We start from the raw sequence: 27185 nt of genomic DNA on the forward strand, positions 1-27185 counted from the left end.
TTATGGAAGGGATAGACTGTTGAACAGCCGGGATTGTGAACCTCTTTATGGATTTGATTTAATTATGATAGATGCTTGTGGACAATCAGGTTACGGATTTTATCATTTGATTTAATGAATTGATAATTGATATTATTAGCTTTCTACAAAATTATTTTCTCTATTATATGGCCATATGGTATGTTGACACATTTAGACCTATTTTTATCTGTGTTATTGGGGACCATACTTTTCACTTTATACTTTTCCATATTGTTGCTCTGCCTTTTTCACATCTTTTAACCCTTTGCAACTTACCTCTGTTTACATCAATTCCACTTGTGCAATTTTGGCAGAGCCTTATGCTTTGCATACACTTATTTATATTATATATTTTTACCCCTTTTTATACTTTCTCTTATGATCCCCTAACTTTCCTGCTTTGCTAGTGATAATATGCTCAGATTTTTAAGTGTTAATTTCTATTAATAAAATTGATTTTATAGTTGAACATATTCTATGATTCCCCTGTTACTTTAATTACACCTGTTGGGGTTTTTTGTGTTCATAATGCTTTTTGACTTTGGACCTGTTATTTTTTATGTTTATCTTGGGAAACTTCTTGTTTAACTACTGAAATATGTCATCAGTAAATGCACTCAATACTTTGTTGTCGGGGCTCCTTTTGCATCAATTACTGCATCAAGGCTTCGTGGCATGGAGGCGATCAGCCTGTGGCACTGCTGATGTGTTATGGAAGCCCAGGTTGCTTTGATAGCAGCCTTCAGCTCATCTGCATTGTTGGGTCTGGTGTCTCATCTTCCTCTTTACAATACTCCATAGATTCTCTATGGGGTTAAGGTCAGTCGAGTTTGCTGACCAATCAAGCACAGTGATACTGTTGTTTATAAACCAGGTATTGGTACTTTTGGCAGTGTGGACAGGTGCTAAGTCCTGCTGGAGAATGACATTTCCATCTCCAAAGTGCTCTAAAATGTCCTCGTAGATGGATGCACTGACTTTGGTCTTGATAAAACACAGTGGACCTACACCAGCAGATGACATGGCTCCCCAAACTATCACTGATTGTAGAAACTTCACACTAAACCTCCAGCAGCTTGGATTGTGGCCTCTCCACTCTTCCTCCAGATTCTGGGACCTTGATTTCCAAATGAAATGCAAAATTTACTTTCATCTGAAAACAACACCTTGGACCACTGACAACAGTCCAGTTCTTTTTCTCCTTGGCCCAGGTAAGAGGCTTCTGGCATTGTCTATTGGTCATGAGCGGCTTGACACAAGGAATGTGAGACTTGTAGCCCATGTCCTGGATACGTCTGTGTGTGGAGGATCTTGAAGCAATGACTCCAGCAGCAGTCCACTCCTTGTGAATCTCCCACAAATTTTTAAATGGCCTTTTCTGAACAATTCTTTCAAGGCCGTGCACCTTTTTCTACCACACTTTTTCCTTCCACTCAACTCTCCATTATTATGCTTGGATACAGCACTCTGTGAACATTAGCTTCTATGGCAACAACCTTTATTGGCTTACCCTCCTTGTGGAGTGTCAATGACTGCCTTCTGGACATCTTTCAAGTCAGCAGTCTTCCCCATGATTGTGAAGCTACTGAAACAGACTAAGGGACCTTTTTAAACGCCTTTGCAGGTGTTTTTTTGTTAATTATTCTAATTTGCTGAGATAATGGCTTTTGGGTTTTCATTGGCTGTAAGCCATAATCATCAACATTAACAGAAATAAACACATGAAATACATCACTCTGCTTGTAATGACTCTATATAATATATAAGTTTAACTTTTTGTATTGAAGAACTGAAATAAATTAACTTTTTGATGTTGCACATCCCTGGAATCAGGGTTTCCAGCTCTTTATTATGCTGCTCTCAAATTACAAAAAAAACTACTGAGAAATTTCCTTTACGGGTGCATGTCTTTAAATATGTGTAACTTGTTCTGTGTATAATATTTAATTTTTTTAGATTTTTACATAGAAAAGCATTTTTGGGGATTTTTTTCCCCATATTTTTGTAGATTGGTGACAGAGAGACAGAGGCATGGGCGGACATACCGCCTGTTCAACCTGTGCAGCTGCACAGGGGCCCGGAGGCTCCAGGGGGCCCCTGCAGGCAGGGCCGGCGTTAGGGGCAGGCAGCTGCCTAGGTCCTCGCTCCCCCAGGGGCCCCCAGCTAGCGGCACATCATGCAGCTGCTATGGGGCCCCTGTGAGGCAGGGGGCCCACCTGCCACCAGCGCCGACTCCCCCGCCGCATTTAACTATACCGGCGTCTGCCGGTACAGTTCAAAGCAATGATGGAGGAGAGAACGTCAGCTGACGCTCCCTCTCTCATCATTCCCCGCTCTGCCTCTGACAGACACTGCCGCGCACTCACTGTGTGCCGGCAGGAGCAGGAACTGGAAGCAGCGCGGGCACAAGGGGAGGTGAGGAGTGTGCTGTGTTGTTTGTTGTTTTTTTTTACTCTATAACAGTGAGTACTGGACTGTGGGGCCATTCTGGGGGGGAGAGCTGCGCTGTATACTATGAGGCAGTGTGCTGTATACTATGAGGCTGCGCTGTATACCATAAGGCTGTGTGCTGTATACCATGAGGCAGTGCTGTATACCATGAGGCTGTGTGCTGTATACCATGAGGCTGCACTGTATACTATGAGGCTGCGCTGTATACTATGAGGCTGTGCTGTATACTATGAGGCTGCATTGTATACTATGCGGGCAGTTCTGTATACTATGAGGCTGCGCTGTATACTATGAGACTGTTCTGTATACTATGAGGCTGCGCTGTATACTATGCGGGCAGTGCTGCATACTATGAGGGCAGTGCTGTATACTATGCGGGCTGTGTTGTATACTAAGGTGGGTACATTATACGTTATCTTCTATGGGGGAGGCTGTGTTATATACTATGTGGGGTGCATTATATTCTATGGGGAAGGCTGTTTTATATACTATGGGGGGCTGCATTATATTCTATGGGGAGGTGGGCTGTATTATATTCTATGGGGGCTGTATTAGATTTTATGAGGGAGGATTGCATCATACTCTTTGATGGGGCTACATTATATTCTATGGGGAGGTGGTCTGTATTATATTTTATGGGGGGCGGTATTATATTTATATTCTATGAGGGGTGATTGCATCATACTTTATGGGGGGGCTACATTATACTATATGAGGGTGGCTGCATTATATTCCATGGGGGTTACATCATACTCTGTGGGGTGGCTGCATTATGCTCTATGGGGTGGCTGCATTATACTATATGTGGGCTGCATTATACTGTATCAAGGACTATGGGGAATACATTATACCAGGGCCGGACTGGCCATAGGGCACTTCTGGCAAATGCCAGAAGGGCCGGTGCCAGTGGTGGGCCGCTCAATCCGCCGCTCAATCCGCCGCCGCATTCAACTATACCGGCGTATAGACGCCGGTACAGTTGAATGCAATGATGGAGGAGAGAGCGTCTACAGACGCTCCTCTCCCATCATTCCCCGCTCTGCCTCTGACACTGCGGGTGCGCGATGACGTCATATCATCGCGCACCTGCTGTGTCCCGGGCAGACTGCAGCTGCTGAGACAGGAGCAGGAACCAGGAAGCAACGCTGGGCACGAGGAGAGGTGAGGAGAGTTTTTTTTTTTTCTGGACTGTGGGGCCATTCTCGGAGGAGGTGAGGGGAGGAAGAGAAGAGATGTGGGCTGTATATAGTTCTCTGTGGGCTGTGCTCTGTGCTGTATACTGCTGTGGGCTGTATATAGTTCTCTGTGGGCTGTGCTCTGTGCTGTATACTGCTGTGGGCTGTATATAGTTCTCTGTGGGCTGTGCTCTGTGCTGTATACTGCTGTGGGCTGTATATAGCTCTCTGTGGGCTGTGCTCTGTGCTGTATACTGCTGTGGGCTGTATATAGCTCTGGGCTGTGCTCTGTGCTGTATACTGCTGTGGGCTGTATATAGTTCTCTGTGGGCTGTGCTCTGTGCTGTATATAGTTCTCTGTGGGCTGTGCTCTGTGCTGTATACTACTGTGGGCTGTATATAGTTCTCTGTGGGCTGTGCTCTGTGCTGTATACTACTGTGGGCTGTATATAGTACTCTGTGGGCTGTGCTCTGTGCTGTATACTGCTGTGGGCTGTATATATTTCTCTGTGGGCTGTGCTCTGTGCTGTATACTGCTGTGGGCTGTATATAGTTCTCTGTGGGCTGTGCTCTGTGCTGTATACTGCTGTGGGCTGTATATAGTTCTCTGTGGGCTGTGCTCTGTGCTGTATACTACTGTGGGCTGTATATAGCTCTCTGTGGGCTGTGCTCTGTGCTGTATACTGCTGTGGGCTGTATATAGTTCTCTGTGGGCTGTGCTCTGGGCTGTATACTGCTGTGGGCTGTATATAGTTCTCTGTGGGCTGTGCTCTGTGCTGTATACTGCTGTGGGCTGTATATAGTTCTCTGTGGGCTGTGCTCTGTGCTGTATACTGCTGTGGGCTGTATATAGCTCTCTGTGGGCTGTGCTCTGTGCTGTATACTACTGTGTGCTCTGTGCTATATATAGTTCTCTGTGGGCTGTGCTCTGTGCTGTATACTGCTGTGGGCTGTATATAGTTCTCTGTGGGCTGTGCTCTGTGCTGTATACTACTGTGGGCTGTATATAGTTCTCTGTGGGCTGTGCTCTGTGCTGTATACTACTGTGGGCTGTATATAGTTCTCTGTGGGCTGTGCTCTGTGCTGTATACTACTGTGGGCTGTATATAGTTCTCTGTGGGCTGTGCTCTGTGCTGTATACTGCTGTGGGCTGTATATAGTTCTCTGTGGGCTGTGCTCTGTGCTGTATACTACTGTGGGCTGTATATAGTTCTCTGTGGGCTGTGCTCTGTGCTGTATACTACTGTGGGCTGTATATAGTTCTCTGTGGGCTGTGCTCTGTGCTGTATACTACTGTGGGCTGTATATAGTTCTCTGTGGGCTGTGCTCTGTGCTGTATACTACTGTGGGCTGCATATAGCTCTCTGTGGGCTGTGCTCTGTGCTGTATACTGCTGTGGGCTGTATATAGTTCTCTGTGGGCTGTGCTGTATACTACTGTGGGCTGTATATAGTTCTCTGTGGGCTGTGCTCTGTGCTGTATACTGCTGTGGGCTGTATATAGCTCTCTGGGCTGTGCTCTGTGCTGTATACTACTGTGGGCTGTATATAGTTCTCTGTGGGCTGTGCTCTGTGCTGTATACTACTGTGTGCTCTGTGCTATATATAGTTCTCTGTGGGCTGTGCTCTGCTGTATACTGCTGTGGGCTGTATATAGTTCTCTGTGGGCTGTGCTCTGTGCTGTATACTACTGTGGGCTGTATATAGCTCTCTGTGGGCTGTGCTCTGTGCTGTATACTACTGTGGGCTGTATATGGTTCTCTGTGGGCTGTGCTCTGTGCTGTATACTGCTGTGGGCTGTATATAGCTCTCTGTGGGCTGTGCTCTGTGCTGTATACTACTGTGTGCTCTGTGCTATATATAGTTCTCTGTGGGCTGTGCTCTGTGCTGTATACTGCTGTGGGCTGTATATAGCTCTCTGTGGGCTGTGCTGTATACTACTGTGGGCTGTATATAGTTCTCTGTGGGCTGTGCTCTGTGCTGTATACTGCTGTGGGCTGTATATAGCTCTCTGTGGGCTGTGCTCTGTGCTGTATACTACTGTGGGCTGTATATAGTTCTCTGTGGGCTGTGCTCTGTGCTGTATACTACTGTGTGCTCTGTGCTATATATAGTTCTCTGTGGGCTGTGCTCTGCTGTATACTGCTGTGGGCTGTATATAGTTCTCTGTGGGCTGTGCTCTGTGCTGTATACTACTGTGGGCTGTATATAGCTCTCTGTGGGCTGTGCTCTGTGCTGTATACTACTGTGGGCTGTATATGGTTCTCTGTGGGCTGTGCTCTGTGCTGTATACTGCTGTGGGCTGTATATAGCTCTCTGTGGGCTGTGCTCTGTGCTGTATACTACTGTGTGCTCTGTGCTATATATAGTTCTCTGTGGGCTGTGCTCTGTGCTGTATACTGCTGTGGGCTGTATATAGCTCTCTGTGGGCTGTGCTCTGTGCTGTATACTACTGTGTGCTCTGTGCTATATATAGTTCTCTGTGGGCTGTGCTCTGTGCTGTATACTGCTGTGGGCTGTATATAGTTCTCTGTGGGCTGTGCTCTGTGCTGTATACTGCTGTGGGCTGTACATAGCTCTCTGTGGGCTGTGCTCTGTGCTGTATACTACTGTGTGCTCTGTGCTATATATAGTTCTCTGTGGGCTGTGCTCTGTGCTGTATACTGCTGTGGGCTGTATATAGTTCTCTGTGGGCTGTGCTCTGTGCTGTATACTGCTGTGGGCTGTGCTCTGTGCTGTATACTACTGTGGGCTGTATATAGCTCTCTGTGGGCTGTGCTCTGTGCTGTATACTACTGTGGGCTGTATATAGTTATCTGTGGGCTGTGCTCTGTGCTGTATGCTACTGTGGGCTGTATATAGTTCTCTGTGGGCTGTGCTCTGTGCTGTATATAGTTCTCTGTGGGCTGTGCTCTGTGCTGTATGCTACTGTGGGCTGTATATAGTTCTCTGTGGGCTGTGCTCTGTGCTGTATATAGTTCTCTGTGGGCTGTGCTCTGTGCTGTATACTACTGTGGGCTGTATATAGTTCTCTGTGGGCTGTGCTCTGTGCTGTATACTACTGTGTGCTGTATATAGTTCTCTGTGGGCTGTGCTGTATATAGTACTCTCTGGGCTGTGCTGTATATAGTACTCTCTGGGCTGTGCTGTATATAGTACTCTCTGGGCTGTGCTTTATATAGTACTCTGGGCTGTGCTGTATATAGTACTCTGGGCTGTGCTTTATATAGTTCTCTGTGGGCTGTGCTGTATATAGTTCTCTGTGGGCTGTGCTGTATATATTACTTTGTGGGCTGTGCTGTATATATTACTTTGTGGGCTGTGCTGTATATATTACTCTGTGGGCTGTGCTGTATACTACTGTGTGGACTGTGCTGTATACTTCTACGTGGGCTGTGCTGTATACTACTGTGTGGTCTGTGCTGTATACTACTGTGTGGTCTGTGCTGAATACTGCTGTGTGGGCTGTGTTATCTACTACGCGAGCTGTGCTATAGTATGCAGGCTGTGCTGTATACTATGCGGTTTGTGCTATATAATATGCGGGCTTTGCTATATACTATGGGGAGTATATTATATTCTATGGGGGAGGCCATGTTATGTACTATGTGGCTGTGTTATATACTATTGTGGGGGTATATTATATTCTATGGGGGAGGCTGTGTTATATACTATGGGGGGCTGCATTATATTCTATGGGAGGCTACATTATATATTATGGGGAGGTGGGCTGTATTATATTCTATGGGGGTTACATACTTTGGGGTGGCTGCATTATACTCTGTGGGGTGGCTGCATTATACTCTGGGGTGGCTGCATTATACTCTGGGGTGGCTGCATTATACTCTGGGGTGGCTGCATTATACTATATGTGGGCTGCATTATACTGTATCGAGGACTATGGGGAATACGTTATACTATATGAAGAACAATGGGGTGCATTATACTATGGGAAGTGAATTGTACTACATGGATGACTGTGGCGGTGCATTATACTATATGGAGCACTATGAGGATTGTATTATGCTATATGGAGGACTATGAGGATTGTATTATGCTATATGGAGGACTATGAGGAGTGTATTATACTATGTGGAGGACTGAGCAGTGTATTTTAATATATGGAGGACTATAGGGAGTGTATTATACTATATGGAGGACTATGGAGCACATTATAATATATGGAGGACTATGGGGTGTATTTTACTAAACAAGTAAAATGCTGCATATTCGGATTGTTTTTGCTGGAACAAAAAGCCTTGTTGTCAGCAGCACATTGCCAGTGTAAACTGTAGATGTGCTGCTGAAAACATGATACTGTATGGTGATCTATTAGTGATCGTTCTGTCTCATCATTATTCCTCAGCTGGTGGAAAGAGGCCGGGAAACAAGCGTTGAACAACTTCAGTATTGTCGATCAAACTCGTTTAGCGGCCTGAACTCAGCGCACGTAAATACAACAGAAAGGCTTCTGTGTGATGTGCAATATGTTAGCATTTGGGGACCCATTTTAAACTTTGCCTAGGGCCCCACTTTGCCTAAAACCGGCCCTGCCTACAAGTGTACAAAGATATTATACAGTCACCATGTGACAAGTGGGCCTGTGTAACTTCAAATGCCAGGGCTGAATTTTAGTCCCAGTCCGGCCCTGCATTATACTATATGAAGAACTATGGGGTGCATTATACTGTGGGAAGTGAATTATAGGACTGAGGACTGAGGAGTGTATTATACTACACTCATGGCCAAAAGTATTCACACCCCTGCAATTCTGTCAGATAATACTCAGTTTCTTCCTGAAAATGATTGCAAACACAAATTCTTTGGTATTATTACCTTCATTTGATTTGTCTTAAATGAAAAAAACACAAAAAGAATTGTCCTAAAGCCAAATTGGATATAATTCCACACCAAACTTAAAAAGGGGGTGGACAAAAGTATTGGCACTGTTGGAAAAATCATGTGACGCTTCTCTAATTTGTGTAATTAACAGCACCTGTAACTTAAGGCCCCGTCACACATAGCGAGATCGCTAGCGAGATCGCTGCTGAGTCACAAGTTTTGTGACGCAACAGCGACCTCAGTAGCGATCTCGCTATGTGTGACACGTACCAGCGATCAGGCCCCTGCTGTGAGATCGCTGGTCGTGTCGGAATGGCCTGGACCGTTTTTTGGTCGTTGAGGTCCCGCTGACATCGCTGAATCGGTGTGTGTGACACCGATCCAGCGATGTCTTCACTGGTAACCAGGGTAAACATCGGGTTACTAAGCGCAGGGCCGCGCTTAATAACCCGATGTTTACCCTGGTTACCAGCGTAAATGTAAAAAAAAAAAAACAGTACATACTCACCATCTGATGTCCGTCAGGTCCCTTGCCGTCTGCTTCCTGCTCTGACTCCTGCTCCTGAGTGCCGCCGTACAGTGAGAGCACAGCACAGCAGTGACGTCACCGCTGCGCTCTGCTCTCACTGTACGGCGGCACTCAGTCAGAGCAGGAAGTAGATGGCAAGGGACCTGACGGACACTGAAAGGCGAGTATGTACTGTTTGTTTTTTTGGTAACCAGGGTAAACATCGGGTTACTAAGCGCGGCCCTGCGCTTAGTAACCCGATGTTTACCCTGGTTACCCGGGTGCTGCAGGGGGACTTCGGCATCGTTGAAGACAGTTTCAACGATGCCGAAGTCGTTCCCCTGATTGTTGGTCGCTGGAGAGAGCTGTCTGTGTGACAGCTCCCCAGCGACCACACAGCGACTTACCAACGATCACGGCCAGGTCGTATCGCTGGTCGTGATTGTTGGTAAATCGCTATGTGAGACGGGGCCTTAAAGTCACACAAATTGTTTTATCTTGGAGATGTACATTCATAATCCAAAGGGCAGATTGCAGAGATGTTAGAGCCTTGGGAGACATTTAATTATGTTGTGCTCATCGGGCCTTACAGCATCATAGAAAAAGAAATCTCACTTCCAAAGCTTGTTGATTATATTTTGCAAACAGATTTGATTTATGTCGCTCAACAATTTATTTATAGTGGTAGCGGAAATCTGCAGGTTACTGCCATCAGTCACTGCTGACCCATTACTGGTCGGAGAAGGGCTCACGACCGGGCAGCATTCTGCTACTTCTGATTGTTGTAAATTTACAGCATCTTCATGAGTTTGGTAACACAAATGTGATAGAAGTGTTATGTGCGGTCTTTACAGTTTGTCCGCTATAGAGTTATGAAATAATAATACAGGATACGCTGTAAATATCTTCTACCCCACTTATACTTTCCTAAACCATGAGTGGCATTAGCCCAACAGACCTAGACAAGAGCTGTGTTTCCTACAGTTGTATAGAAATTGGCTACTAAGATAATCCTGAGACTGTTTGCTGTGACAGGGGAGGAGAGGGCTGCCTGACTCAGTCCAGTCACAAGGGTCTCATAAAGACCACAAGTGTTAAAACCGTGGGAAGGATTGAAGAAAGGGAAGGAAGGACTACTGAATCTCTGCTTTGGGTTGAGATTACCGTAAAGGGGTGGTCCATTCAAAACCGATAAGTCTGCAGTCTCTCTTTGTGACTGTAGACTTTCATGAATCATCCAAGCGCATGCCAGTTTCAGACCTGGAGCTCGTACATATCCCATGCAAGTGGGTACGGTCTCGCTCCCCGTACAGTTGTAGGGAGAGAGGTTGTACCCACTTGGTTCTATACAGTCGCAACCATGGATACCTAAGCTACTCCCTAAGTCCCTGTCCAAGGAGTACGTAAAATAGCGAATCAGTAGAACTATACCAAATTTCTAATTGGAGGTATTTGATAATATTGTTATTATTATTAGTACACCCACTACATATTTTGATAGGATCTTGTAGATGAGAATACCCCTTTAACTCTTCTCCTGGAATGTAACACTCAGCCAATCAGGAGAGGCCGGTCTCCATGGAAATGAGCTGTACACTATAAAAGATCAGATCTCTCATTGCTGGACAATGCCAGCAGATAGAAAAAGCAAGTCAATTACAAGCTTGCTTATTTCCATGCTGCCAAACTAAAACCATTTAAGAACTTGAGACTACTCCTTTTATTTTGGGTGCAGTGGACATGTTTCTTCGTGTTACATAAAGAACATTAATTTAGGCATGGCTTGGCACAATGTCCTGCAGATGGCATGCCTTGGGTTACTGCTGTTCATTTACTAAAGAACTAAAATAAACATTAAAAGGCCAATGGCAAAAAAATAAAAGTAGAAAATGAATGGTTTCTGTTGACATGGCTTGTCTCATTGTGATTGCATTCGTTTTGCAGATGAATAACCACTATAGGTCTCTGGCAGTAAAGCTGTTAGGCTAGTTCCAGAAGTGCTCAGTCTTTACTATAAAATCTACTACTACCCCAAATCTGTCCAGATGGGATTTATAATGCGGCACTGGGGACAGATCGGTGTTTATTTTGGTGTCGTTGACCAGGAAAGTCACATTTTACACTTATCAGCTTTTATGTCTCTGAACATTAATGATAATACAGATGACTTATATACTCATGTCAGTAATCTGTGTTATATGGTATTCCTGTTTAATGGAAAAAAACACTAGTTCTAAAAATAAAAAAGTTACTAATAAAATAGGTGATAAAATATATATTTACATATTATTGGAACTTGTCACTTGAAAAAGTGCTATTAACCTGCAGATATGGGGTTATTCTCGAGGCTAATAGGGTTATTAAAATGCCTGGGGATGGCACTTAGACCCCTGATGCATCTCGGTAGTGTTCAGGTTTCAGTCTTGGGGGGGCGGCCTCAACAAGTGTCCAGTCATCGCTCTGTATAGAGTGCGGCGGCTGTAACTGTGTCCCCAGCTCTGACTGAAAGCTCATTCTGCATTAGGGCCGGCTGTCAGTCAGTGCCGAGGGCGCAGTTACAGCAGGAGTCAGATGCAAATGACTCAGTAAGAGAGGCGCACACCTTTTATGGAATCGGGAGCATCTTACGAGTGGTGTGCGCCTCCATGTGCTGGAGACTGGAGGAAGATTTCTGGCTTGAGGAATGCCACAAATCCACCCATTTTGAAAATGCTAAAAGGCACAACATTTTTCAACTTTTCAAAGCAATTTTCTCTGGAAATTGCGTTGATGAATCGGCGATGTGTAAATCAATGTGATAAATGTATGATCAAAGGGGTCTAAACCACTGTGATCCTAGCTGACTTTTAGGAGAGCCTTATAAATCAGTAGTGCGCATGCTTAACTACCACTGCCTTCCCTGTGTACGGGAGCTGTGGTCATGCATGCGCACTACCCCCTCCATTGTTGGGGCCGGTAGATGTCTCATCAGTCCGACCCTCACAGTCTATACAATTATCGCCTATTCTGTGTGTTGTTTGTGCTTTTACTTGTGTAGGTTTTCTCATCAGATTCTGGATTCTTTTATACTGATAGGTTATTTGGTTTTTCATGCTGTCAGCAGATGAAACCTGAGTGGGAAGATTTTGCAAGGAGAAGTCATGTAAAGAAACGCCTAGTGTGAACGTACTATTATAGTTGCTTGCAGAGCTACGATGCCAAGGATATTACATCTGCCCCATGTAATGCTTAGCGCTGGCTACTTTATTCTTGTAATGTGCCATGGTGGCCCAACAGCCCCCTCTCTGGATTAATGCAGATCTGTCAGCAGATTTCTCAGTACAAACTACATATAGTATTAAAATAGATTTTCTTTTACACCTGATGAGGCTTGATGAGGCTGATGTTCTTACTTTGAAAATCCATATTAGACTGGCTGTATAATCCATCGTGAAATGTTAACCTTAGTCTCCGCCCACTGAACCTGATTGACAGCTCCGTACTGTCCCTCCTCCCTGCAGCTGTGGAGATTTCACAATGCTCAGTACAAGCTGCAACTATCAGTGAGGCTGGATGGACAGAGACTGAATACACTTGGACTCACAAGCTCTGTCACTCAGTACCCGGACTATATGGATTATTCAGCTATTCTGACTTTGCATTTTCAAAGTAAGCACACCAGCCTCTTCAGGTGTAAGAGATCTATTTAATAATTTTTGTATTGCGAATTCTGGTGACAGATCGACTTTAAACTGTTGTTAGGATAGACCATTATCAGTACAGTGGTAGTTCCAACACCGAAGTTAGCAGAATGATGGAGGCACATACAGCACCCCTCATTGTGTATCAAGCATATCACCGTATGTCTTGTAGTTAGAGATTGGCAGATACCTGGATGTTTAGGTCCTGCGGGTTCGGCCGAACAGTTTCCAAAAGTTCGGTTTCAGGTACCAGGATTGTACCTGGACCCCATTCACTTGAATGAGGGCCCGAACATCCAATGTTTGCAACGCTGTCATGTGCATGACAGCGTGGCAAACACTGCTTCTGATTGGCGGTAAAATCATCCCCGCAGGTCAGACAACCGTGGTTCACATGCTGTCAAAAGACAGCGTGAACGCGCAGCTGTGTTCAGAGGTATAAAGTTTACCTTCGGTCACTGGTGTCGGCTGATGGGACTACTGCTCTCATCAGCCAACCCCTGCTGCTCCTAATAATAGTGAGAGCATGAGTGGCTGTTGAGAGTATTCATCAGTCGGCTCCTGTTCTGTAAATAAATCATTAAAAAAAAAAGGCGTGGGTTTCCCTGTGTTTTTACTAACCAGCCTGGCAAAACCCACAGCTGGGGGCTGCAACCCTCAGCTGTCAGCTTCACCAAGGCTGGTTATCAAGAATAGAGGGGTCCTCATACCACATTTTTTAAGTATTTAAATAAATAATTTAAAAAAACGGCGTTGGGTTCCCTTTCATTTTGACAACCAGCCAAGCTAAAGCAGACCGCTTTTGGGCTGGTATTCTCAGGCTGGTAAGGGGCCATGAATATAACCCCCCGCCCCCCCCAGCGTAAAAATAGCAGCACACAGTCGCCCAGAAAAAGGGCATCCATTAGTACTCGCTTGCTAACGAGTTGGAACCTTACTTGAGCACCTCATCTCCTAATCGGGGGGGGGGTGCCGTATATCTCTACAAATATACTTGTACTAAACGTATACATTTCATAATGATTCTTCCTAAACTCAAGGCACACTGGGCATCCTCTACCACATAAAATGGCAGCCGTAATATTAACGTCCTGTGTTCTTTAACTTTTACAGCGGCAGCAACAGGATCCAAAGATTTAAGAAAGTTCCCAGGTATATTACTGGCTTAAGGAAATTCCCGAGCATATTGATGACTTCAGGCTGTTGTGAATTCTGCTCTTGGGCTCCCTCCGGTGGTTGTTAGTGGTAGTGCAGTGGTCTCTGGATTGTAAGCCAGGGCAGGTGTTTCTGCTTACTGCAGCTCTATTAGGTATTTAGTTGTGTAGGATCCATCAATCCCTGCCAGTTGTCCATTGTATCTTGGAGGGATTGCATCTCTGTCTGGCTCCTCTTGCCCTGCTGTCATTTCAGCTAAGATAAGTGTCTGGTTTTTGTTCTCTGTAGCACGCATGCAGTGTGCTTTTATGTGCAGTGCAATCTATTGTGTTTTTGTCCAGCTTAGACTTTGTTTGGCTTTTTCTGTCATGCTGGATTCTCTGGAGATGCAGATATACATTCTATGTCTTTAATTAGATGTAGAATATAGTATATTCTGCTGTGGATTTTTCTAGAGTTTAATACTGACCGCTTAGAACTCTGTCCTATCCTTTTCTATTTAGCTAGAAGTGCCTCTTTTGCTAAATTCTGTCTTTTCTGCCTGTGTACGTATTTCCTCTTAAACTCACAGTCAATATTTGTGGGGGGCTGCCTATCCTTTGGGGATCTGCTCTGAGGCAAGATAGTATTTCCCATTTCCATCTTCAGGGGTATTTAGTCCTCCAGCTGTGTCGAGGTGTCTAGGCCATGTTAGGAACATCCCACGGCTACTTCTAGTTGCGGTGTCAGTATTAGGATTGCGGTCAGTACAGGTACCACCTACTCCAGAGATCGTCTCATGCGGCTCAGGGGTCACCAGATCATAACAGGATGCGTCATCGATATCAGATCAGTGGGAATCTGACCTCCATCCGCACCCCTACAGATCAGCTGTTACTAGCTCCAGCAGTAGCAGATGGTGTAATGTGTAGTGACCATTGCAGAGTACTGCAGATCAGTTGCTATAAAAGAGGATAGGAGCTGATCTGCAGTCAACATCAGCGGCCTCTACACGTTGTAAAGAACAACGCAGTGCCGCTCCATTCACTGTTTATACCCGGCTGCTCCAGAGCTGATAACAGCTGATTGGTGTGGGTACCAGACAGCCAGAGATCTGATATTGATTACCTATACTTGGTTCTATGCCATGATGATCTCTGTAATGTTACTGTACTGGACCGACCTATTTGGCACACATTTTTTCTGGCTAATTGTAATAATTATAGGGGATAACTCAGGAGACTCTTTGCGTGGAACAAGACAACTACAGGACACAGTTTTATAAGTGGTAAAGTCTATATTATCAAACAGTGATTCAAACAGGTGCAGAGAGAAACTCAAGTCCACAACACTTGGTGCAAATATTAAACGCAGCTTAGCAGTCTATAGGAAACTTCAGAGGAAAATGCAATCAAGCAGAAAGTCTATGAAGCACAGTTATTATTGAGGAAACTTGACACGAATAAATCCTTGTCTTAGTTCAAACACAGATAGATATGCTTATAAGGCAGTTCAAATCATATCTTAGCTCAACCAGGGAGGCCTGGTTAATAGTCTCAGGTTTTGCAGAGCAGCAACAGCTTACATGTCCAGCAAATGCAGATGGACATAAACACAAGCAGCAGATGAAGGAGGATTACTGGAACTGGTGTATGCAGCAGGAACTCAGAGCAGAGTAGCAGGATCACCACACAGGTTCACAGGAGCAGGTATATAGCCAGGGAGTAATCAGAGGTCAGGAGCTGGATGCAAGGCAGAATACTCTAGCACAGACTGAAGGCTGGGGTGGAGTTTTATAGCAGGAAGACACAATGCACATGAGACCAAAGACGCCATCTTGGAAAAGAGCAGTAATGCACAAAAGGTAAAAAATGTTCAGAGTCCTGACACTAATTCTCGTGAGGACCATCTGTGAGAAGTGCACATCCGTAGCAGAAATCAGAGGCTCAGCCTCATATTTCTGCTTCAGATTTCACTGCACATAGTGGATATTTCAGACCTCTGTGTGAACATGTCCTTAAAGATGATAACATAAGATGTGTTGTTATTTTTCAGTTCAATGTTCAGAAATTGTTTTATACAATGGAATAAATCTAAAATATAAAGATGGAGATGAACTTGATCTGTAAGCATTCTGCAGCTGTGGCTTGTATGTAACCTTTGCCTCCTAGTGTGATGGATGGAGCGTTCCGACGTTATCATGGCTCAAGGGTGGCCGAAGACCTTCACACATTCATTGCAGAGCAGAAATGGAAAATGATAGAGCCGGTGGCAGGATGGCAATCGCCTTCATCTGTCTTGTAAGACAAAAATAAATTAAAAGCCTCCCATAAAGTAACAGTCTACATTAACACCATATCTTTGTAGGTCCAAAATTTTGCTCTGATTTCTTGTTTTACCTTTTCTCATACAGACCTCCAGATTCAATGCATAAGTAAGATGACCGAGCTCATAGATGACCTGACTGCCTAGTGTGAACACTTACCTATGGCTAATAACATGGTAAAGCCTGCATTTATAGGAAGGTCAGAACCAACTGTGTTTGGACGTAATTAAAATCACAGCATGGTGAAGGGCGGGGCGTTCATGTCAGAAAAAAACAATATATAGTAAATATAGGAAAACTGACTGAACAGCAATCTAGTCTGAACTGGTGCATAACCAAAAAAGTCTTACATAGCAAATAGATCAATGGCTGCACTCAATTTTACTGTACTAAAGCAAGGAAATGTGCGATACATGAAATGTGAATAGCATAATGGCTTGTGAAATCTATGAAAAAACACGAGATGCTTAGCACAAGATATGGCCAAAAATTGTGAGCCCATCCACCAAACATCAAGGTAATCTCAAATCGGATGGGTACCTGACCTGACTGCCTAGTGTGAACACTTACCTATGGCTAATAACATGGTAAAGCCTGCATTTATAGGAAGGTCAGAACCAACTGTGTTTGGATGTAATTAAAATCACAGCATGGTGAAGGGCAGGGCATTCAAGTCAGAAAAAACAGTACATAGTAAATATAGGAAAACTGACTGAACAGCAATCTAGTCTGATCTGGTGCATAACCAAAATAGTCACATTTCATGTATCGCACATTTCCTTGCTTTAGTACAGTAAAATTGAGTGCAGCCATTGATCTATTTGTTATATTTAGGAAGCAGACAGAAAGTTGGGATGAATACAAGATTTTTGTGATGTAAGTGAACCGCGCCTCCAATAATCCTCTACTAATCTAATCTAACCAAGAAGGAAAAATGCTCAAACATCCACTGCTGGGGAATGTAAACGGCTTGTCCGGGTCTTGGGTCATCAATGTTAAATTGGAACCAGAAACACATGGGCTACTTGCACATTGAACAAGTCTGTAGGAACATGTTCACACCACCAAGAAACTTGAAGACACAACAGAGCACAGTGAGGTCAAAAATACTCTGTTGTAAAAAAAAAATCACAGTAATAAGCAAGTGCTAGTCAAAAGATGGAAAAAAACAGGGTATTTAGTTGATACGTTTTTTTTGCAAAAAAATGTATACTAAGCTGCTCCACCAATCGTCAAGGTATACCCATAATAGAGCAGTCCTAACTAATGTATATAATCCCTATCTGATGTATTTAAAAACCTGATCATCTGTATAGTACCTGTATAAGCAGGGTTCAGAGAGGGAATATCCATGTGGACCATGTGTTTCTGGTTCTATAATTGTTCTCTTGTTTCTACAAGACTGGGGAGTCCACCACTCCTTTGTGGGTCATTTGCACTAAAGCTGTTCCATCTAGCAGGTCCACATGGATATTCCCTCAAGTGTGACAAGGTGACACTCAGATCAAACTCTGGCAGCAAAATCATCCCGATCCTCTCACGTGAGAAAACATACACTAGTGTGAGCAAGCCCTAAAAGTAAGAAAACAAATCAAACTTCAGCAGTGTGTATGGATTCATATCATAAAGAAGTAAGAAAGAACTCCATGTGTGATGCAGCGGTGGGGCTGATGGTGAACATCACACAGCTCAGAGTCACCGGCTGAAGTCATTCTGGCACTTGATGACCCTCCTGGCGCTCATTTTGTCAGTCGCATGCAGCAAGCAGTTTACGAGGGATCTAAACCTATATAGTTTGATTATATAGTATTCAATGAAACATGGTCCTATGGGAGGTGGAGCCGCATATTCATGCCTGTAATGAGCGGCACCACGTGACCGCTCATACAGGACAAGCTGCGGTGCTGAGAGGAAGCATCGTGGGAGCTGGGTGAGTATTTTCATGCCAGCGGGCGGGCGCACAGGGGGTGGGAGGCGGGATGTAACCAGGAACTTTATTTTAACCACACAAAAAAATAAAAAAACATTGATTTTTCATTCCTTCTCTCCAGCGAACGCTGCTGGGGGGGAAGGAATGAATACCGACTTCAGCACCACACGCAGGGGGGACAGCGCTTACTGTAGCGCTGTCTCCTGTACGGTCCATGTGGTCCTCAGTCGGCACACGGGCGGCACACGGCTGCCGTACGTGTGCCACACTGATGTGCCACTTGAGCACACGGACACGGATAACTCCGGTACCGATTTTTCCGGTACTGGAATTATCTGGACGTGTGAGACTGGCCTAACCTGTAAGAGCCTTCATTGTTTAAAAACCCTTACCATTTTTTGGTGGGTGCATGGCACATATACTTACACACACTTTTGTCTTGGGTATAGTGGTGCTTCACCGGAACTAGTACCATTAGAGTATAGCGTCTCCCATGGTTGTCTATGGGAGGACCTTATTTTATATGTGGGTATTCCCCTTTTTTATAGTTAGTAGCACACTGTATGGAGATCGTAGGTGGTCCCTGGTGTATGGGTTTGAGGGATCCCAATGGGGCACTTATTATAATGCATAGCATTTTTTGTCATAGAACATTAAGCGAGAAACGGCGGTTTCTTTAATGATTTAAGGCCGGGGGGTTGTTCTTATTGATAGAATAGGTATATTCTTTATGATATCACTTACAAAATGGCGGCCCCCATGGTCTCCGGTGGGAGGGTTCGGGCTGTGCGCGCGCGCACCCTCGATCCTGTGCTCCTGACTTCCTGGATGGCTATCAGTAGATGCTGCACTCACATAGTATGACGTCACTGAGCGGATTTCCGCCCCATGCGTGTGCAACTCTGACGGCCGCCGGGTATAATGAAGCTGGATCTAGGGGGTGTGTGCGCGCCGATGTGCCTGATTACATTTCCGGTATGTGTCTTATTTTAACCGATGAGAGAGTGAGCAGTAAGCAAACCCCTTTTTGAAGAAGCAGACCGCGAAACGTGCGTCAGGGGGTGGCGTGTGGAGCGAGGAGGGACATCTAGACTAAGATGGGTAAGCCTCTATAGATGGTAATAGCTAAATAGCGTGGTCACTATGGCACTTTATCCGCTGATCCAGTTTGCACTATTGCACCTTAATAGCTGATCTTGCCATGCGGATCTGAGTCACTACCATAGGTGCCATGATTTTATGAGCTTTATATTATGGACCGTATAGTGGCAGCCTTTGTGATGTGATAAGTTCTCTGCCCGCTCTGCCACCATTATTTGTTTCCTCCTCCACTTATCCTGTGTTACATGTACTGTACTATATTACTGTTGTTTACTTATTTTGAGATATAATATTGGATTAATAAAAATTATATACATTTTTAAAGAAAAAATGTGTTATGGGATTTATGTACTCCGTTCTCTGGTTGTATGTATATTGGGGAGTTACCCTAGAGTGTCCCAGAGGTGTGGACACAAAATTTGGGAGAAATTTTACAATTCCTTTCTCTTGGCCACAAGTTTATGATAATTTTTGTGAGTTTTGTGTTGAATTTAACCTGTAAGAGCGGAGGAGCGGTGATCCTCAGGGAGGTGAGTGCAGGCCTTATTCTTTGAAAACGCCCTTTTGGGCCAAGCAAGCTTTAGATAAAATGTTCTAGAAAATCCTTGTAACATAAATGCTCTTAAACATTAGGTTATTTCCTGATAGAACTTCCCTTTATGTCCATTCCTGTGAAATAACAAAGATGCCCGTACTGTTTGTTTCCAAGTCAGACGGCAGCTGTGGGAATTGTTGTAATCCATGTCTGCCGAGCCCAGGACGGCACATTAGCCCCTGTCTCTGGCCACATCCAGACTAGCTGTAAATTGTGGCTATTGATTGTGTGTCACATCTGTAATGTGGACTCTGTCCTTTGCAGGATGTCTGGGATGGCCGGCCTGTTTCACTTATCAGGATGGATCCGGGTAAGATTTCTGTTACAAAGTTGGATATACTTTACAATAATGAGTGACATCCAGGATTCTACCATCTCTCGTCTTGCCCATTACATCTGTGTGTCTCTCCTGACCACCCATGGTCTTTATTATGGAGTCCTGAGAAGGATGTTGTCACCTCCGTTCTCTGAGGATCATTGCTGAATGGATGCCTCAATTCTCTCTAAACGTCATCATCTGCATCGGAGCACTAGGTTCCTTCAGTAGAAATAGAGTTGTGGCCCAAACCATTAATGGGGCTGTCTGAGAGTAGGAAAAATGATAATAAAGTACATGAACCTTAACTACCGTAATCTGTTCACTTCCCAAGATCCAGCGCTGAGGTACTGGTGGTTCTCATTCTCTATATTTTTCCTACAGAAATGATGTCTGATGCTTCCACGTGACGTCACAGCCGATCACTGGTCCCAGTGCCTCAATCTGTCTATGCAAGCACCACCGCTGAGACCAGATTTTGTCTGCAGAAGTCACGTGGATAAAAACCACACCAAGGATTACTAATGGTAGCAGATCACATATAATAAAAAAAAAAAAAATCACATGTAATAAAAGGTAAATTTTGCTAAAGGGCACCTGACGAAGGCAGCGTGCCGAAACACGCGTTGGGGATGGCGCCGTCCAGGAAATCGAGTGTGCAGTAATCTTTGTAAGTATTATTTCATTGTGGCCTTATATTTGCACTTTTGTTTAATTTCCTCTCGGTTTACTATTCATGTATGTTTACACTGACACCTTGTGGTGTCTTAAGCACTTAGCACTTTAGTTTTGTACATACACTTTGTGCACAAACGTGATTACAATTGTTTGATACTATTTATGCTCATACTGACACCATGTGGTGTTCCAACCACTAAGCACTTTTATAAAACACAGTTTGTGCACATGGCGATTACAATCACTTGATATAATAATACTTCTGGACTGAGTGCCCCCTTTTTTTTCATGGATATTTTTAATTTTATGTTGCATTGTCTTTTGATTCTGTTATAATTTACCTGATCTACTAATAAAATTGTGTATTTATTTACCACGTATTTGTGTGGACTTCTGGTTGTTTTTTTCTGGGTGTTCTTGGTTTTTGCAGAAGTAACGTGGATGCGTGGCACGTCTCTGCTGCAGAAAGTAAGAATACCGGTGAGAATCACTGAGCGTCGATGCTAGATTTGAGAAGCAAGTAATAGTTGATATGTTACTTTGTCACTTACTGTTAATTCATTTCTTGAACAAGTCCATTAAAGTTTATTATCCACAGAATAAGGCCGGCGTCACACTGGCGAGTTTTACGGACGTATGAGCGTAGAAAATACACCTGTAAAATATGCATAACACACGGCCCAATGATTCTCTATGGCCCAGCTCCTATCAGCCGTATTTTACTGATCCGTATTATACGGTCCTCTACGGCCGTACAAAATCGCAGCATGCTGCGTTTGTCACCGTAATGCACAACAAAAACCGCCAATGAAAGTCTATGGGGGCGAGAAAAATACAGATTACACACGGACCAGCAGTGTGACTTGCGAGAAATACGCAGCAGTGTTCTATAGAAAAGCCGGTAATTCAATTGCCGGCTTTTCATTTCTCCTTCACAAACCCGACAGGATATGAGACATGGTTTACATGCAGTAAACCATCTCATATCCTTTTTTTTTTGCATATTCCACACTACTAATGTTAGCAGTGTGTATGTGCAAAATTTGGGCGCTGTAGCTGCTAAAATAAAGGATTAAATGGCGGAAAAAATTGGCGCGGCCTCCCGCACAATTTTCTCCGCCAGAGTGGGAAAGCCAGTGACTGAGGGCAGATATTAATAGCCTAGAGAGGGACCATGATTATTGCCCCCCCCCCCCCCGGCTAAAAACATCTGCCCCCAGCCACCCCAGAAAAGGCACATCTGGAAGATGCGCCTATTCTGGCACTTAGCCTCTCTCTTCCCACTCCCGTGTAGCAGTGCGATATGGGGTAATGAAGGGTTAATGTCACCTTGCTATTGTAAGGTGACATTAAGCCAGGTTAATAATGGAGAGGCGTCAATTATGACACCTATCCATTATTAATACAATAGTACGAAATGGTTAAGAAAACACACATACAGTACATTATTAAAAAGTATTTTAAAGGGCCACTGTCACCCCCTCCAGCCGTTATAAACTAAAAGAGCCACCTTGTGCATCAGTAATGCTGCAGTCTAAGGCTACGTTCACATTTGCGTTGTGCGCCGCAGCGTCGGCGCCGCAACGCACAACGCAAACAAAAATGCAGCAAAACGCATGCACAACGCTGCGTTTTGCGCCGCATGCGTCCTTTTTTTCATTGATTTTGGACGCAGCAAAAATGCAACTTGCTGCGTCCTCTGCGCCCGGACGCGGGCGCCACAGTGATGCATGCGGCGCAAAACGCAAGTGCGACGCATGTCCATGCGCCCCCATGTTAAATATAGGGGCGCATGACGCATGCGGCGACGCTGCGGCGCCCGACGCTGCGGCGCAGACCGCAAATGTGAACGTAGCCTAACAAGGTGGCTCTTTTAGTTTTTGATTCATTTATTACCTCAATAAAGCGTTTTAAAAATTGGCCACACATACCAGATATTGTACCAGGAGGCGGTCCGAAGCGTCCTGTATGAATCCCCCAACTGCCGTCACTCTTCTCTTCAGGGCCGATGGTACCCGCCCCCTTCGCGTTGTTGCTTCTTAAATCCGGCGCCTGCGCTGTGCGTGCCTGCCTGGGGCCTGCGCAGTGTTCTTTGTCAGTCACATCTCAGATGCCGGGTGCCTGACTGCGCCTGTGCGGGCAGTGCGGCCGCCCTGTTACTGAATCCCCGCCCCGCACTGTGTTATTCATTATGCACAGTGCGGGGCTGGCATTCCTGGGCATGCGCACTGCGCTGTTCAGGCGCTCCCCCATCTCGGACGCTCTCCCATCTGACGCTCCCCCGCCTTCCCAGGAACCCCAGCCCCGCACTGTGCATAATGAATAACAAAGTGCGGGGCGGGGATTCAGTAACAGGGCGCAGTCAGGCACCCGGCATCTGAGATGTGACTGACAAAGAACACTGCGCAGGCCCCAGGCAGGCACGCACAGCGCAGGCGCCAGATTTAAGAAGCAACAGCGCTCAGGGGGCGGCGACCATCGGCCCTGAAGAGAAGAGTGACGGCAGTTGGGGGATTCATACAGGATGCTTCGGACCGCCTCCAGGTACAATATCTGGTATGTGTGGCCAATTTTTAAAACGCTTTATTGAGGTAATAAATGAATCAAAAACTAAAAGAGCCACCTTGTTAGACTGCAGCATTACTGCTGCACAAGGTGGCTCTTTTAGTTTATAAGAGCTGGAGGGGGTGACAGTGGCCCTTTAATGAAATAAAGACATATGGTGTTTTAATATTATACTGTAGTTACCTCGAGTCGCGGTGATGCGCCCTCTGCTGGATGAACTCATGAACTCGAGCGTGGGAACTTTTCAGAATATTTTTTCAAGCTCGAGTTCATATGAGTTCATCCAGAAGAGGGCGCATCACCGCGACTCGAGGTAACTACAGTACATTCCCCTGCATTCCTTTCATTCACCAAGCTTTACAGTCAGGAGCTCAGCTGCATTAGCAGAGCTCCTGGGTGTAAAATGATTTAACCCCTTCAGATGGATTTACAGCGTGGGACAAGACTGAACGACGGAAGGTATGGAATATTTAACTTTTATTTCAAGTGACAAGGGTCTTCAGGTGGATTAAGAGTATAATAAAATATTACAACACCATGTGTCTTTATTTCACTAAAATACTTTTTAATAATGTGTGTGTGTTTTATTAACCATTTCATACTATTGGAATAATAATGGATAGGTGTCATAATTGACGCCTCTTCATTATTAACCTGCTTTAATGTCACCTTACAATAGCAAGGTGACATTAACCCTTCATTACCCCATATCCCACCGCTACACGGGAGTGGGAAGAGAGAGGCTAAGTGCCAGAATAGGCACATCTTACAGATGAGCCTTTTCTGGGGTGGCTGGGGGCAGTTGTTTTTAGCCAGGGGGGTCCTATAACCATGGTCCCTCTCTAGGCTATTAATATCTGCCCTCAGTCACTGGCTTTCCCACTCTGGTGGAGAAATTTGCGCGGGAGCCCACGTCAATTTTTTCCTGGATTTAACCCTTTAATTTAATATCTAGAGCCCCCAAATTTTACACACAGACACTTGTTACATTAGTATAGAGGAATATTTAATAAAAGAAGGGATATAAGATGGTTTACTGTATGTATACCATGTCCCATATACTGTCGGGTTTGTGAAGGAGAAAGCAAAAGCCGGCAATTGAATTACCAGCTTTTCTGGTTTCTAGCGCTGAATTAAATATTATATATACAGTATATATATATATATATATATATATATATATATATATATATATATATAATATATATGTGTCTCACTGACATATATATATATATATATATATATATATTGTACTGTACTGTATATATGTTCTTAAGAATATTTGAGCCGATGGATCCATGATATGTCCATTTTGCAAGCCTGTGAGTAAAAAATCGCCGTGTGGAAGCCATACGGATGCCACGGATAAATTTGTGTGTAAAAATCGCATCCTAGCATTGAATACGGAACAGTGTTTTGGGACAATTACTGCGTATTACGGCAGTAAAAAACGGACCGTATTTTCATACGCCTAGTGTGACGCCGGCCTAAGGGTATGTGCAGACGTTGCAGATTTCCTGCAGAACTGCAGCTTTTTTTCCACGCAGAAACACTGCAGATCTGCAAGTGATTTACAGTACAATATAAATCAATGGCATAAAAAAAAATGCTGTGCTAATGGTGTGGAAAATATCTGCACAGAAAACGCAGCAGATTCAAAAAACGACCATGTCACTTCTTTTGTGCGGATCTGCAGCGTTTCTGCACCCATTCCATTATAGAAATCCTTAGGGGTAAAAACGCATGAAAGCCGCACAGAATCCGCAGTAAATCCGCAAGACAAACGCATTAAATCTGCACCTGCGTTTTCTGCCAAGAGATGCAGAATCCGCACAGAAAATTCCAGAGGCAAATCTGCAACGTGTGCACATACCCGAGATATGTCAGCACTTCTGTATTTTTCACCCACTCCTGGTTTTCCCTTGCGTATTCTGAGGTAAAAAAACCCTCACCAAATACTGAACGTGGCCTTAGACCTCATTCAGACGGACGTGATTTTTCACGTACACAAAAGAAACAGTCCGAGTGTTATTAGTGCTTTGGATCTGAGCTTCATCAGTGTTTTGGCCAGTTTTTCCCATCAGTACATAGCTTCTCCTGTACATTACAGTGTTAATCATGGACCGCACACGGATCGTACACTGATGGCATCCGAGCTCTGGGATTTTCACCAACCCATAGACTTGTATTAGTGATTTTCATCCATGACATCGATAAAAATGGACATATCTCCAGGATTCTTGTGCACAGTCTGCAGAAATACATAGACATGTGAACAGCCCCATAGATTATGGTACGTGTACTGTCTGTGACAACTACGGAGGGAACACGTATGAGACACAGATGGGTGAATGAACTAATTATTGTGGAGTGCTGCCCCTTCACTCCTCTCCTGGCTACGGCCCCTCTTATCACTCAGGCTGCAGTGTCCCCAGCCCCCCCACTGTCCACTGCTCCCACACATAAATCTAACCTGCTCTGCTGACTGGCGCCATCTACTGTTCGTATCTGAAAATGACGCGGCTGTAGAAAAGAAATAAGATTTTTATTTTTTTTTTTGGGGGGGGGTTAAATGTCCCTTAGCCATTTATTGACCTTGGCAACATCTACAGGAGGACCTAGATGTTATGTCGTAATTCCCTGTGAATGTCCTTTGGCCGCAGGCAGTTGTTGTAACATACGGTACCTGACAACATTGACAATACTGAGATACAGCCCCAGGGCCTTTCTGTGTAAGGTTATAACGACTTCTTTACAAATAGCAGATGTCAGCTCTCTATACGTAAAGACATTGCAAATAATAGGTGCTGTTCTTTTAAAGGGAAGAAAAATCATTATTGCTCAGCAGCCGGCATTTTTCATTACTTTCTGTGCCCCGGAAGTCTTCAAATGCGAGGGGGCATAGAACGTAATCAAGAATGCCGGCACATGTGCAATAGAGAATTTATGCTTTGACCACAGTTGGGCAAAACATACTGCGCAGACGCGAGAGGCAATTTCAATGCGCATGAGCGGGAAATGTACATGAACGCAGGACAGAAGAAAAATAAATGCGTAGCGCAAGGCAGGAGGTGGGGAGAGAAGGCGAATAAGCCCTCCCATCGGACCAGACCGCGGTAATTTACATACAACGGCAGAGAGATTACAAAGGTGGGGAATCAGGGGGTATGAAAGGTACTGCTATAATGCAGTGCTAAATTGAACGATATGTTTACCTCCTATCAAACAAAAGGGGTCACTGATTCCCTTTAAAGCTCATAATTTTTCATAATAATAATAATAATTTTTATTTATATAGCGCCAACATATTCCGCAGCGCTTTACAACTTATAGAGGGGATATGTACAGACAATAGACATTACAGCATAACAGAAATCACAGTTCAAAATAGATACCAGGAGGAATGAGGGCCCTGCTGCTCGCAAGCTTACAAACTATAGGAAAAAGGGAGACCTAGTATTTTAATATAAAAAACAGACTAATGACTGCGAGCAGAGGGGGTTCATATAATGTTATGACTTCAAGGCCATTTTCCCACTAAATACAGAATAGCTATTTGCTCTGTGTATTGTTTGCTTTTTATTATTTTTACATGTGTAATTTTTTTTTTTTTACTTTATAACATTGCCCCGAGGGGGGGGGGGGGGGGACATCACAGTATAGGGTCAGATCTCTGATCTGACACTTTGCAATGCACTGTGTCAGATTAGGCACTTGCAAGCCACCTCCCTGCAGGACCCCACGGCCATTTTGAATCCGGGACTCGCGTTGTACCGAGGATCTCAGGGAAGCACGCATGGAGCCCACTCCCTGTGCGATGCTTCCCTATGCCGCCAGAACGCTGCGATCATGTTTGATCGCAGT

The 27185-nt window shown here is 44.5% G+C and overlaps 1 long non-coding RNA gene across 1 annotated transcript; it reads left to right on the forward strand.

The window, feature by feature from the left end:
* Positions 1-13786: 13786 nt before the first annotated feature.
* On the forward strand, positions 13787-20211 carry LOC143804493 (uncharacterized). The gene is made up of 3 exons (XR_013221033.1): positions 13787-13828; positions 15982-16110; positions 20027-20211. It is a non-coding gene; the product is annotated as an uncharacterized LOC143804493 (long non-coding RNA).
* Positions 20212-27185: the final 6974 nt, after the last annotated feature.

This window comes from Ranitomeya variabilis, chromosome 2 (assembly GCF_051348905.1).
Source record: "Ranitomeya variabilis isolate aRanVar5 chromosome 2, aRanVar5.hap1, whole genome shotgun sequence".
Classification (NCBI taxonomy): Eukaryota; Metazoa; Chordata; class Amphibia; order Anura; family Dendrobatidae; genus Ranitomeya; species Ranitomeya variabilis.